The sequence below is a fragment of the Oncorhynchus gorbuscha genome, unplaced genomic scaffold (assembly GCF_021184085.1).
Source record: "Oncorhynchus gorbuscha isolate QuinsamMale2020 ecotype Even-year unplaced genomic scaffold, OgorEven_v1.0 Un_scaffold_2000, whole genome shotgun sequence".
In the NCBI taxonomy this organism is placed as follows: Eukaryota; Metazoa; Chordata; class Actinopteri; order Salmoniformes; family Salmonidae; genus Oncorhynchus; species Oncorhynchus gorbuscha.
In genome coordinates, this window is record NW_025746621.1 from 77,698 (window position 1) to 92,459 (window position 14,762).

At 49.5% G+C, this 14,762-nt stretch overlaps 1 protein-coding gene across 2 annotated transcripts in view; it reads right to left on the bottom strand.

Annotated features, from left to right (window-relative positions):
- LOC124024797 (protein FAM53B-like) overlaps positions 1-10,118 on the bottom strand; it is a 31,727-nt gene extending 21,609 nt beyond the window's left edge. The window contains exon 1 of one of the 2 annotated variants that reach the window (XM_046338549.1): positions 9,930-10,118. The gene's annotated coding sequence lies outside the window, so the exon portion shown is untranslated. The remainder of the gene's footprint in view (positions 1-9,929) is intronic. The other variant, XM_046338551.1, reaches the window with a different exon arrangement.
- Between the last annotated feature and the right edge of the window lie 4,644 nt (positions 10,119-14,762).

Here is a 14,762-nt window from a genome sequence, read left to right on the forward strand (position 1 = left end):
TAGGGCAGGCCTATTCATGCCCGTTAAAGTAACAGGGACAACCTACACTGCAGGTAGGGCAGGCCTATTCATGCCCGTTAAAGTAACAGGGCCAACCTACACTGCAGGTAGGGCAGGCCTATTCATGCCCGTTAAAGTAACCGGGACAACCTACACTGCAGGTAGGGCAGGCCTATTCATGCCCGTTAAAGTAACCGGGCCAACCTACACTGCAGGTAGGGCAGGCCTATTCATGCCCGTTAAAGTAACCGGGACAACCTACACTGCAGGTAGGGCAGGCCTATTCATGCCCATTAAAGTAACAGGGCCAACCTACACTGCAGGTAGGGCAGGCCTATTCATGCCCGTTAAAGTAACCGGGACAACCTACACTGCAGGTAGGGCAGGCCTATTCATGCCCGTTAAAGTAACAGGGCCAACCTACACTGCAGGTAGGGCAGGCCTATTCATGCCCGTTAAAGTAACCGGGACAACCTACACTGCAGGTAGGGCAGGCCTATTCATGCCCGTTAAAGTAACCGGGACAACCTACACTGCAGGTAGGGCAGGCCTATTCATGCCCGTTAAAGTAACAGGGACAACCTACACTGCAGGTAGGGCAGGCCTATTCATGCCCGTTAAAGTAACAGGGCCAACCTACACTGCAGGTAGGGCAGGCCTATTCATGCCCGTTAAAGTAACAGGGCCAACCTACACTGCAGGTAGGGCAGGCCTATTCATGCCCTTTAAAGTAACAGGGCCAACCTACACTGCAGGTAGGGCAGGCCTATTCATGCCCATTAAAGTAACAGGGCCAACCTACACTGCAGGTAGCAGGCAGGCCTATTCATGCCCATTAAAGTAACCGGGACAACCTACACTGCAGGTAGGGCAGGCCTATTCATGCCCATTAAAGTAACAGGGCCAACCTACACTGCAGGTAGGGCAGGCCTATTCATGCCCATTAAAGTAACAGGGCCAACCTACACTGCAGGTAGGGCAGGCCTATTCATGCCCATTAAAGTAACAGGGCCAACCTACACTGCAGGTAGGGCAGGCCTATTCATGCCCATTAAAGTAACAGGGCCAACCTACACTGCAGGTAGGGCAGGCCTATTCATGCCCATTAAAGTAACAGGGCCAACCTACACTGCAGGTAGGGCAGGCCTATTCATGCCCATTAAAGTAACAGGGACAACCTACACTGCAGGTAGCAGGCAGGCCTATTGAACGTCATATTGATAAGGGAAGGCTGCATCCTAGTCCCCTATATCGTCCACTACTTAAACCCTATGGGCCCAAAAGTAGTGCACTATAAAAGGGAACAGGGCACCATTTAGGACACAGCCTTAAGCATAACATTTTAGAAAAGTTACTTGTCAGCATTAGGCCAAATATCTCACCCATGGGAAGATGAGGTACTGTGAGCAATCTAGAGTCACTCCCAAACAAACTTTAAAAAGACAAGTGTAACTGTCACTGACCTATTTAAATAGCAGGACATGGACAATAACCCGCTAGAATCATCTCAACGATCAGTTCCTGCTGTCTCAGCTAAAAACAGAGCCTTGTGACTAACAACTAGACCACAACTGACAACATATTCTACCATCCAGCCGTGATAAAGATCAAGAGGTGTAAGACCACATGTTAACATACGACTCAAATGCCTGGCTGTTTACCATGAACAACCCCCCTCCTGTTTACCATGAACGACCCCCTCCTGTTTACCATGAACGACCCCCCCTCCTGTTTACCATGAACGACCCCCCCTCCTGTTTACCATGAACGACCCCCCTCCTGTTTACCATGAACGACCCCCTCCTGTTTACCATGAACGACCCCCCTCCTGTTTACCATGAACGACCCCCCTCCTGTTTACCATGAACGACCCCCTCCTGTTTACCATGAACGACCCCCTCCTGTTTACCATGAACGACCCCCCCCCCTCCTGTTTACCATGAACGACCCCCTCCTGTTTACCATGAACGACCCCCCCTCCTGTTTACCATGAACGACCCCCTCCTGTTTACCATGAACGACCCCCCCTCCCCCTCCTGTTTACCATGAACGACCCCCTCCCCCTCCGTTTACCATGAACGACCCCCTCCCCCTCCGTTTACCATGAACGACCCCCCCCTCCCTGGCTCCTGTTTACCATGAACACCCCCTCCCTGGCTCCTGTTTACCATGAACACCCCCCCTCCCTCTCTGGCTCCTGTTTACCATGAACACCCCTCCCTCTCTGGCTCCTGTTTACCATGAACAGCCCCCCCCCCTCCCTCTCTGGCTCCTGTTTACCATGAACAGCCCCCCTCCCTCCCTCTCTGGCTCCTGTTTACCATGAACACCCCCCCTCCCCCTCTGGCTCCTGTTTACCATGAACACCCCCCTCCCCCTCTGGCTCCTGTTTACCATGAACACCCCCCTCCCCCTCTGGCTCCTGTTTACCATGAACACCCCCCCTCCCCCTCTGGCTCCTGTTTACCATGAACACCCCCCCCCCTCTGGCTCCTGTTTACCATGAACACCCCCTCCCCTCTGGCTCCTGTTTACCATGAACACCCCCTCCCCTCTGGCTCCTGTTTACCATGAACACCCCCCTCCCCCTCTGGCTCCTGTTTACCATGAACACCCCCTCCCCTCTGGCTCCTGTTTACCATGAACACCCCCCTCCCCCTCTGGCTCCTGTTTACCATGAACACCCCCTCCCCCCCTCTGGCTCCTGTTTACCATGAACACCCCCTCCCCCCTCTGGCTCCTGTTTACCATGAACGACCCCCTGTTTACCATGAACGACCCCCCCCCTGTTTACCATGAACGACCCCCCCTCCTGTTTACCATGAACGACCCCCCTCCTGTTTACCATGAACGACCCCCCTCCTGTTTACCATGAACGACCCCCTCCTGTTTACCATGAACGACCCCCCTCCGTTTACCATGAACGACCCCCTCCTCCTGTTTACCATGAACACCCCCTCCCTGGCTCCTGTTTACCATGAACACCCCCCTCCCTCTCTGGCTCCTGTTTACCATGAACACCCCCTCCCTCTCTGGCTCCTGTTTACCATGAACACCCCCCCTCCCTCCTGTTTACCATGAACAGCCCCCCTCCCTCCCTCTCTGGCTCCTGTTTACCATGAACACCCCCCCCCCTCTGGCTCCTGTTTACCATGAACACCCCCCTCCCTCTCTGGCTCCTGTTTACCATGAACACCCCTCCCTCTCTGGCTCCTGTTTACCATGAACAGCCCCCCTCCCTCCCTCTCTGGCTCCTGTTTACCATGAACACCCCTCCCCTCTGGCTCCTGTTTACCATGAACACCCCCCCTCCTCTGGCTCCTGTTTACCATGAACACCCCCTCCTCTGGCTCCTGTTTACCATGAACACCCCCTCCCCTCTGGCTCCTGTTTACCATGAACACCCCCCTCCCCTCTGGCTCCTGTTTACCATGAACACCCCCTCCCCTCTGGCTCCTGTTTACCATGAACACCCCCTCCGGCTCCTGCTAACCATGAACACCCCCTCCCCCTCTGGCTCCTGCTAACCATGAACGACCCCCTCCTGTTTACCATGAACGACCCCCCTGTTTACCATGAACGACCCCCCCTCCTGTTTACCATGAACGACCCCCCCTCCTGTTTACCATGAACGACCCCCTCCGTTTACCATGAACGACCCCCTCCGTTTACCATGAACGACCCCCTCCCCTCCTGTTTACCATGAACGACCCCCTCCCCTCCTGTTTACCATGAACACCCCCCTCCCTGGCTCCTGTTTACCATGAACACCCCCTCCCTCTCTGGCTCCTGTTTACCATGAACACCCCCTCCCTCTCTGGCTCCTGTTTACCATGAACACCCCCTCCCTCTCTGGCTCCTGTTTACCATGAACACCCCCCTCCCTCTCTGGCTCCTGTTTACCATGAACACCCCTCCCCCTCTGGCTCCTGTTTACCATGAACACCCCTCCCCTCTGGCTCCTGTTTACCATGAACACCCCCTCCCCCTCCCTCCCTCTCTGGCTCCTGTTTACCATGAACACCCCCTCCCCCTCTGGCTCCTGTTTACCATGAACACCCCTCCCCTCTGGCTCCTGTTTACCATGAACACCCCCTCCCCTCTGGCTCCTGTTTACCATGAACACCCCCTCCCCCTCTGGCTCCTGTTTACCATGAACACCCCCCCCCTCTGGCTCCTGTTTACCATGAACACCCCCTCCCCCTCTGGCTCCTGTTTACCATGAACACCCCTCCCCTCTGGCTCCTGTTTACCATGAACACCCCTCCCCCTCTGGCTCCTGTTTACCATGAACAACCCCCCCGTTTACCATGAACGACCCCCCTGTTTACCATGAACGACCCCCCCTCTGGCTCCTGTTTACCATGAACGACCCCCCCTCTCTGGCTCCTGTTTACCATGAACGACCCCCCCCTCTCTGGCTCCTGTTTACCATGAACGACCCCCCCCCCCCCCCCCCCCCCTCTCTGGCTCCTGTTTACCATGAACGACCCCCCCTCTCTGGCTCCTGTTTACCATGAACGACCCCCCCTCTCTGGCTCCTGTTTACCATGAACGACCCCCCTCTCTGGCTCCTGTTTACCATGAACGACCCCCCCTCTCTGGCTCCTGTTTACCATGAACGACCCCCCCTCTCTGGCTCCTGTTTACCATGAACGACCCCCCCTCTCTGGCTCCTGTTTACCATGAACGACCCCCTCCCTCCCTCTCTGGCTGTTTACCATGAACGACCCCCTCCCTCCCTCTCTCTGGCTGTTTACCATGAACGACCCCCTCCCTCTCTCTCTGGCTGTTTACCATGAACGACCCCCTCCCTCCCTCTCTCTCTCTGGCTGTTTACCATGAACGACCCCCCTCCCTCCTCTCTGGCTGTTTAACATGAACGACCCCCTCCCTCCCTCTCTGGCTGTTTACCATGAACGACCCCCGCCTCCCTCCCTCTCAGGCTGTTTACCATGAACGACCCCCCCTCCCTCCCTCTCTGGCTGTTTACCATGAACGACCCCCCCTCCCTCCCTCTCTGGCTCCTGTTTACCATGAACGACGCCCCCTCCCTCCCTCTCTGGCTGTTTACCATGAACGACCCCCTCCCTCCCTCTCTGGCTGTTTAACATGAACGACCCCCCCTCTCTGGCTGTTTACCATGAACGACCCCCCGCCTCCCTCCCTCTCAGGCTGTTTACCATGAACGACCCCCTCCCTCCCTCCCTCTGGCTGTTTACCATGAACGACCCCCCCTCCCTCCCTCTCTGGCTCCTGTTTACCATGAACGACGCCCCTCCCTCCCTCTCTGGCTGTTTACCATGAACGACCCCCCTCCCTCCCTCTCTGGCTGTTTACCATGAACGACCCCCTCCCTCCCTCTCTGGCTGTTTACCATGAACGACCCCCTCCCTCCCTCTCTGGCTGTTTACCATGAACGACCCCCTCCCTCCCTCTCTGGCTGTTTACCATGAACGACCCCCCCTCCCTCTCTGGCTGTTTACCATGAACGCCCCCCCGGCTCCTGTTTACCATGAACGACCCCCTCCCTCCCTCTCTGGCTGTTTACCATGAACGACCCCCTCCCTCCCTCTCTGGCTGTTTACCATGAACGACCCCCCCTCCCTCCCTCTCTGGCTGTTTACCATGAACGACCCCCCCTCCCTCCCTCTCTGGCTGTTTACCATGAACGACCCCCCCTCCCTCTCTGGCTGTTTACCATGAACGACCCCCCCTCCCTCTCTGGCTGTTTACCATGAACCCCCCCCTCCCTCCCTCTCTGGCTGTTTACCATGAACCCCCTCCCTCCCTCTCTGGCTGTTTACCATGAACCCCCCTCCCTCCCTCTCTGGCTGTTTACCATGAACCCCCCCTCCCTCCCTCTCTGGCTGTTTACCATGAACGACCCCCCCTCCCTCTCTGGCTGTTTACCATGAACCCCCCCTCCCTCCCTCTCTGGCTGTTTACCATGAACCCCCCTCCCTCCCTCTCTGGCTGTTTACCATGAACGACCCCCCCTCCGGCTCCACTTCCTCAATGAATATGACAAGGCTTAACTAGCTAAATTACAGCCCAATCAACCCACATATATTATCTAGGTCTGGTTGTTTCCAAAGTCCCTCTGATAAAGGAAAGGGAGTTTGGCAGGCAGGTTGGTGTTGCAGAAGCCCACTGAATGTTACAATAAGCTACAGAGCACCCACACATTTTAACCTTGAGGAGGAAAGAGGCCACAAACTGCTATATACTGTAATAACACAATATGAACCTGCTTTTAAAATCTAGTTGGCAAAGCAATCACAGACTACCTCATTGGATCTTTCATCTGACAACTGATGTTAATGAGCAAAAAAACAAACATACAGGATTGAGATACAAGATAAATATCATGGTCCTTACACATCATTGTTATAGAGAAAGTTGAATAGCAAGCCAACATCCTGTCGTTGACCACATTACGGCTCCACGTTATATTGGATAGCATGTCAACCCGACCTACCCGAGAGGAACATTATGAAAATTATCTTATGGTAAAATAAGTTCTGAATAAGTTGAAATGTTAACATCTATAAAAATGCTGCTTGATCCTTTATGGCCCAAATATATATATATATATATATATATTCCTGTCACACGGGATCTGCTTGTCAAACTCACGGGACGAAAATTATGCAACCAATTACAACTATTCAAAAGTTTAAAAACAACAACTCGTATTTCCTACAGTTCATTCTGGGTTGATTTTGATTTAAGGGGAACGCAGCAGTACAGAAGCCAGAGTTCAGACCCTGACAAATCTCTCCTGGATAAACTCGCGTCAACACAACGACATGTTTTTGAAAACAGAAAGGCATCTCGCAGAGCAGGACTTTCCAACATACCACCACTAGCCAGCAGACTGCTATAGTAGAGGCTCGTTGGTAGTAATAGGATGCCCTAGTTGTCATGAGAAGCCCATAAAAACGAGCTACTACTGAGTCCAAGCCATGTTCCTCGAAGGCAGAGGCAGAAAACACATTTTAGTTAGACATGGTTTTTTTAACAGAAGTGTTATTCGCAGTACAATAAAGAGCATTCAACCTCCATTTCTTTGACAGTTGTGGGGGGGGGATGTTGCTACGTTTCATCACATCAATTGCTAATTATAAATGTTACAATTTTAATCAAACCACCACCTCATGAACATCTTAATGAGCATGCTGGTTGTTTTTCTATGCTTACTAACTAGGCTGCACAACCGGCTAGACAAGAGTACAGCAAAGTAAGAATATGTTCTTATCTGACTTGCCTGGCTAAATAAAGGTAAAATAAAACTCTTACATAATCACAGTTTCCTTCCCATCAGAAGACATAGTTACATAGCAAGCTTGATGACTGAATGAAATAACTTGCCAAATCATACAAACACAATTATTGCTTTGACATAAGCCTACATCGGGGTACACATGTTTGGTAGTTAGCAGCACAGTCAGCTAGATGGCTTGGTAGTTAGCAGCACAGTCAGCTAGATGGCTTGGTAGTTAGCAGTCAGCTAGATGGCTTGGTAGTTAGCAGTCAGCTAGATGGCTTGGTAGTTAGCAGTCAGCTAGATGGCTTGGTAGTTAGCAGTCAGCTAGATGGCTTGGTAGTTAGCAGTCAGCTAGATGGCTTGGTAGTTAGCAGTCAGCTAGATGGCTTGGTAGTTAGCAGTCAGCTAGATGGCTTGGTAGTTAGCAGTCAGCTAGATGGCTTGGTAGTTAGCAGTCAGCTAGATGGCTTGGTAGTTAGCAGTCAGCTAGATGGCTTGGTAGTTAGCAGTCAGCTAGATGGCTTGGTAGTTAGCAGTCAGCTAGATGGCTTGGTAGTTAGCAGTCAGCTAGATGGCTTGGTAGTTAGCAGTCAGCTAGATGGCTTGGTAGTTAGCAGTCAGCTAGATGGCTTGGTAGTTAGCAGTCAGCTAGATGGCTTGGTAGTTAGCAGTCAGCTAGATGGCTTGGTAGTTAGCAGCACAGTCAGCTAGATGGCTTGGTAGTTAGCAGCACAGTCAGCTAGATGGCTTGGTAGTTAGCAGCACAGTCAGCTAGATGGCTTGGTAGTTAGCAGCACAGTCAGCTAGATGGCTTGGTAGTTAGCAGCACAGTCAGCTAGATGGCTTGGTAGTTAGCAGCACAGTCAGCTAGATGGCTTGGTAGTTAGCAGCACAGTCAGCTAGATGGCTTGGTAGTTAGCAGCACAGTCAGCTAGATGGCTTGGTAGTTAGCAGCACAGTCAGCTAGATGGCTTGGTAGTTAGCAGCACAGTCAGCTAGATGGCTTGGTAGTTAGCAGCACAGTCAGCTAGATGGCTTGGTAGTTAGCAGCACAGTCAGCTAGATGGCTTGGTAGTTAGCAGCACAGTCAGCTAGATGGCTTGGTAGTTAGCAGCACAGTCAGCTAGATGGCTTGGTAGTTAGCAGCACAGTCAGCTAGATGGCTTGGTAGTTAGCAGCACAGTCAGCTAGATGGCTCGGTAGCTAGCAGCCAGCTAGATGGCTCGGTAGCTAGCAGCACAGTCAGCTAGATGGCTCGGTAGCTAGCAGCACAGTCAGCTAGATGGCTCGGTAGCTAGCAGCACAGTCAGCTAGATGGCTCGGTAGCTAGCAGCACAGTCAGCTAGATGGCTCGGTAGCTAGCAGCACAGTCAGCTAGATGGCTTGGTAGCTAGCAGCACAGTCAGCTAGATGGCTTGGTAGTTAGCAGCACAGTCAGCTAGATGGCTTGGTAGTTAGCAGCACAGTCAACTAGATGGCTTGGTAGTTAGCAGCGCAGTCAGCTAGATGGCTTGGTAGTTAGCAGCGCAGTCAGCTAGATGGCTTGGTAGTTAGCAGTCAGCTAGATGGCTTGGTAGTTAGCAGTCAGCTAGATGGCTTGGTAGTTAGCAGTCAGCTAGATGGCTTGGTAGTTAGCAGTCAGCTAGATGGCTTGGTAGTTAGCAGTCAGCTAGATGGCTTGGTAGTTAGCAGTCAGCTAGATGGCTTGGTAGTTAGCAGTCAGCTAGATGGCTTGGTAGTTAGCAGTCAGCTAGATGGCTCGGTAGTTAGCAGCACAGTCAGCTAGATGGCTTGGTAGTTAGCAGTCAGCTAGATGGCCCGGTAGTTAGCAGCAGTCAGCTAGATGGCTCGGTAGCTAGCAGCACAGTCAGCTAGATGGCTCGGTAGCTAGCAGCACAGTCAGCTAGATGGCTTGGTAGCTAGCAGCACAGTCAGCTAGATGGCTTGGTAGTTAGCAGCACAGTCAGCTAGATGGCTTGGTAGTTAGCAGCACAGTCAGCTAGATGGCTTGGTAGTTAGCAGCACAGTCAGCTAGATGGCTTGGTAGTTAGCAGCACAGTCAGCTAGATGGCTTGGTAGTTAGCAGCACAGTCAGCTAGATGGCTTGGTAGTTAGCAGCACAGTCAGCTAGATGGCTTGGTAGTTAGCAGCACAGTCAGCTAAATGGCTTGGTAGTTAGCAGTCAGCTAGATGGCTTGGTAGTTAGCAGCACAGTCAGCTAGATGGCTTGGTAGTTAGCAGCACAGTCAGCTAGATGGCTTGGTAGTTAGCAGCACAGTCAGCTAGATGGCTTGGTAGTTAGCAGCCAGCTAGATGGCTTGGTAGTTAGCAGTCAGCTAGATGGCTTGGTAGTTAGCAGCACAGTCAGCTAGATGGCTTGGTAGTTAGCAGCACAGTCAGCTAGATGGCTTGGTAGTTAGCAGCACAGTCAGCTAGATGGCTTGGTAGTTAGCAGCACAGTCAGCTAGATGGCTTGGTAGTTAGCAGCAGTCAGCTAGATGGCTTGGTAGTTAGCAGCACAGTCAGCTAAATGGCTTGGTAGTTAGCAGTCAGCTAGATGGCTTGGTAGCTAGCAGCACAGTCAGCTAGATGGCTTGGTAGCCTAGCATCTCCTAGCTAAAATGTATAACTATAGTAGCTAAACAGTGTTACAACTCACGAGAATCAAGCTGCACATCTCGATGGGTCCCAATGTCTGTCTGACTCCCACACCAACTTACAGTTCAAAACGCAGAATCATCTTCCAAGTTTTTTTTGGTGCAAAAAACATAGTACTGCAACAAACAAAACAAAGCATTGAGTTCAAACTTCCCGAGCTGCATGGATAAAACACCCAGGGAACTGAACTCTCACAACTACCAGACTTTGATCCAGTGTCTGAATTTATAGGCTGTGACAACATGCACTTTGGAGCGAACCATTTATTGGTCGTAGGGGTGGTCGGGTTTACTCATTAAATATCATGATATCAAGGCTGTCGCGCATTTAGATATACATTATGTGGTTATGACTGTGTTGATACGGTCAATAATCAAAAGTATGTAAAGATAGTGATAGTAGATACTGTATCAGACTTTACCGATCACATAGCGGCCGCCTCACCTCAACGATGGTCTCATCCGCACCGCAGTAATCGAAAGCACATAAAATAAAATAAATCAGATTTAAAGGTTTGTAATAGTTGTTGACTGACCGTAAACAACTTTGTGAAAAAGTAGGTCATATGTACAAGGATTACGCAATGCACATGTATGTGTAAACCACGATAAAGGAGTTATAGTTAGTTATATTGCCAAAACTACTGAAATGTGTTGGATATTTTACTTTCTGAGCAAATAGTCTCACAGTGGAAGTGTTTTTTTTTTTTTAAAGGTGTTTTCAAATAACCTAAAAGCGTTATGGGTTGGGATGATAATGTTATGAAGTATGTCAATAGAACACTTGTTTTTAGTCCAGGAAAAGTTGCAAATGTGGTCCAATTTATTTGAGGGTTAACTGCATTTCACCACAAGTCATGTTTCATTATTTATCCTTGATTAGAGGAGTACCGAACGCCAATTATAAATAAATAAAAATACTTCCTAACAGCTTCTACCCCCAAGCCATAAGACTCTTGGGGACTATTTGCTTATTCCTGTCTGGTGGTAATGGGGTAACCATGGTAACACGTCAGTGTTCATACCTTCCTTTTCGGCGGTAATGGGGTTACCGTGGTAACACGTCAGAGTGTTCATACCTTCCTGTCTGGTGGCAATGGGGTTACCGTGGTAACATATCAGAGTGTTTATACCTTCCTGTGTGGTGGTAATGGGGTTACTATGGTAACATATCCGCATGTTCATTCCATCCTGTGTGGTGGTAATTGGGTTACCATGGTAACATATGAGAGAGTTCATACCTTCCTGTGTGCTGGTAATGGGGTTACCGTGGTAACACATCAGTGTTCATACCTTTCTGTGTGGTGGTAATGAGGTTACCGTGGTAACACATCAGAGTGTTCATACCTTCCTGTGTGGTGGTAATGGTGTTACCGTGGTAACATATGAGAGTGTTCATACCTTCCTGTGTGGTGGTAATGGTGTTACCGTGGTAACATATGAGAGTGTTCATACCTTCCTGTGTGGTGGTAATGGTGTTACCGTGGTAACATATGAGAGTGTTCATACCTTCCTGTGTGGTGGTAATGGTGTTTCCGTGGTAACACATCAGAGTGTTCATACCTTCCTGTGTGGTGGTAATGGTGTTACCGTGGTAACATATGAGAGTGTTCATACCTTCCTGTGTGGTGGTAATGGGGTTCCGTGGTAACATATGAGAGTGTTCATACCTTCCTGTGTGGTGATAATGGTGTTACCGTGGTAACGTGGGCATACCTTCCTGTCTGGTGTCCCATGTACAACAGGAGTTCTCTGATCCTCCCCATATTGACTGATCCTGGTTCAGAACACCCAGGGTTTCTCCCTCCTCATATTGACTGATCCTGGTGCAGAACACCCAGGGTTTCTCCCTCCTCATATTGACTGATCCTGGTGCAGAACACCCAGGGTTACTCCCTCCTCATATTGACTGATCCTGGTGCAGAACACCCAGGGTTACTCCCTCCTCATATTGACTGATCCTGGTGCAGAACACCCAGGGTTACTCCCTCCCCATATTGACTGATCCTGGTTCAGAGACATCAGTATCAAGCCTGTCTATCAGAGTGCCAGGTCTCTGTCCATTCAGAGACATCAGTATCAAGCCTGTCTGTCAGAGTGCCAGGTCTCTGTCCATTCAGAGACATCAGTATCTGTCAGAGTGCCAGGTCTCTGTCCATTCAGAGACATCAGTATCTGTCTGTCAGAGTGCCAGGTCTCTGTCCATTCAGAGACATTAGTATCTGTCTGTCAGAGTGCCAGGTCTCTGTCCATTCAGAGACATCAGTGTCTGTCTGTCAGAGTGCCAGGTCTCTGTCCATTCAGAGACATCAGTATCTGTCTGTCTGTCAGAGTGCCAGGTCTCTGTCCATTCAGAGACATCGGTATCTGTCTGTCTGTCAGAGTGCCAGGTCTCTGTCCATTCAGAGACATCAGTATCTGTCTGTCAGAGTGCCAGGTCTCTCTCCATTCAGAGACATCAGTATCAAGCCTGTCTGTCAGAGTGCCAGGTCTCTGTCCATTCAGAGACATCAGTATCTGTCTGTCAGAGTGCCAGGTCTCTGTCCATTCAGAGCCATCAGTATCAAGCCTGTCTGTCAGAGTGCCAGGTCTCTGTCCATTCAGAGACATCAGTATCAAGCCTGTCTGTCAGAGTGCCAGGTCTCTGTCCATTCAGAGACATCAGTGTCTGTCTGTCAGAGTGCCAGGTCTCTGTCCATTCAGAGACATCAGTATCTGTCTGTCAGAGTGCCAGGTCTCTGTCCATTCAGAGACATCAGTATCTGTCTGTCAGAGTGCCAGGTCTCTGTCCATTCAGAGACATCAGTATCTGTCTGTCAGAGTGCCAGGTCTCTGTCCATTCAGAGACATCAGTATCTGTCTGTCAGAGTGCCAGGTCTCTGTCCATTCAGAGACATCAGTATCTAGCCTGTCTGTCAGAGTGCCAGGTCTCTGTCCATTCAGAGACATCAGTATCAAACCCATCTGTCAGTCTGGACTCCCTCACATCATCATGCTAGTCTCCATGTTCTGGCTCCATACATGTTTCTGAGAACAAATAGTGACTGTTTCTTTTAAACCAATGGCAGTTAGTATAGGTCATTTCTGAAACACAAACATGTTGAAGTTTGAACAAATTAGACTAAACCTACCTAATTCCTAATTCTGTTCTCCCCATCGACAACCGTTGGTTGAGAAGGCAAGAGGTAAGGATTGGAGGTGAGTTCTTTGCCAGAGCCTCATTGATGGACATTGGCAGAGTAGACCAGTTCTTGGCCCATTCATCAAAGATACTGGTTGGTCACACCCATGACATTATCAGTAGTGGTTATGATAGGCCTGCTGGAACCAACCCGATTGCTGAGGTCACCTTTCACTTATCAGTAGTGGTTAATGTCATTATCAGTAGTGGTTAATGTCAGAACCTAATGCAGGAAGTAAAGGTCCTAGCTCCAGAACCTCAAGCAGGAAGTAATGGTCATAGCTCCAGAACCTCATGCAGGAAGTAAAGGTCCTAGTTCCAGAACCCCATGCAGGAAGTAAAGGTCCTAGCTCCAGAACCCCATGCAGGAAGCAATGGTCCTAGCTCCAGAACCCCATGCAGGAAGTAAAGGTCCTAGCTCCAGAACCCCATGCAGGAATTAGTGATCCTAGTTCCAGGACCCCATGCAGGAAGTAAAGGTCCTAGCTCCACCCACCTCTCATCAATAAAACAAAAGCAAAAAAAATATATAAAAAATAAATTCATACATTTCTACACAATTTATTTCATGGTCATTCAAGCCATTTCATGTCTGTCTTTGCTTGTAAACAAACATTTTATTGCACTGTAAGTAATTTGCGATCCAAGTTACGAACTTTGAAATGCACAAACTGTCACTAATGTTCACTTCTGTAAACGGTGTAGAGGTGCTAACTGAGGATTGTGTGTTGCAGTTTGTCATCTACCAATAAAGGGCCCTTTCCCGTAGTAGACCATCAAAGCTAAGTATAATCTCTTTTATTACCAATCGAGACAAGGCAGGCTGCTACAGACAAGACAACATTTACGTGAAAAGGAAAACAGGGACACCTGCTGACAGAGTTGCAGAACTACATCCATATCGCTTCTGTTGAGCAACTCTTTTTGCTGAGTGGAATCACCAATTAGTAGTTTTGACGATTGATCAAACGGGAAATGTACTAGCATCCGCATGTTGTCATGGAAACAGTTGACCAAATCCAAGCAGGTGATTATTTTTTATATTTTTTATTATTTAACCTTTATTTCACTAAGCAAGTCAGTTAAGAAACAAATTTACAATGACGGCTTACCTCGGCCAAACACAGACAACACTGGGTTTGGCTGGGACTCCCAATCACAGCCGTGTGTGATTCAGCCTGAATTCGAACCAGGGACTGTAGTGACGCCTCTTGCACTGAGATGTCTGAGATGCACTGTGTTGTCCAGAAGTGTAGTGTCTATGCTTGATAGTAATATTCAGTGTGTTGTCCAGAAGTGTAGTGTCTATGCTTGACAGTAATATTCAGTGTGATGTCCAGAAGTGTAGTGTCTATGCTTGGCAGTAATATTCAGTGTGTTGTCCAGAAGTGTAGTGTCTATGCTTGACAGTAATAGTCAGTGTGTTGTACAGAAGTGTAGTGTCTATGCTTGACAGTAATATTCAGTGTGTTGTACAGAAGTGTAGTGTCTATGTTGACAGTAATGTATGTTGACAGTAATATTCAGTGTGTTGTACAGAAGTGTAGTGTCTATGCTTGACAGTAATAGTCAGTGTGTTGTACAGAAGTGTAGTGTCTATGCTTGACAGTAATATTCAGTGTGTTGTACAGAAGTGTAGTGTCTATGCTTGACA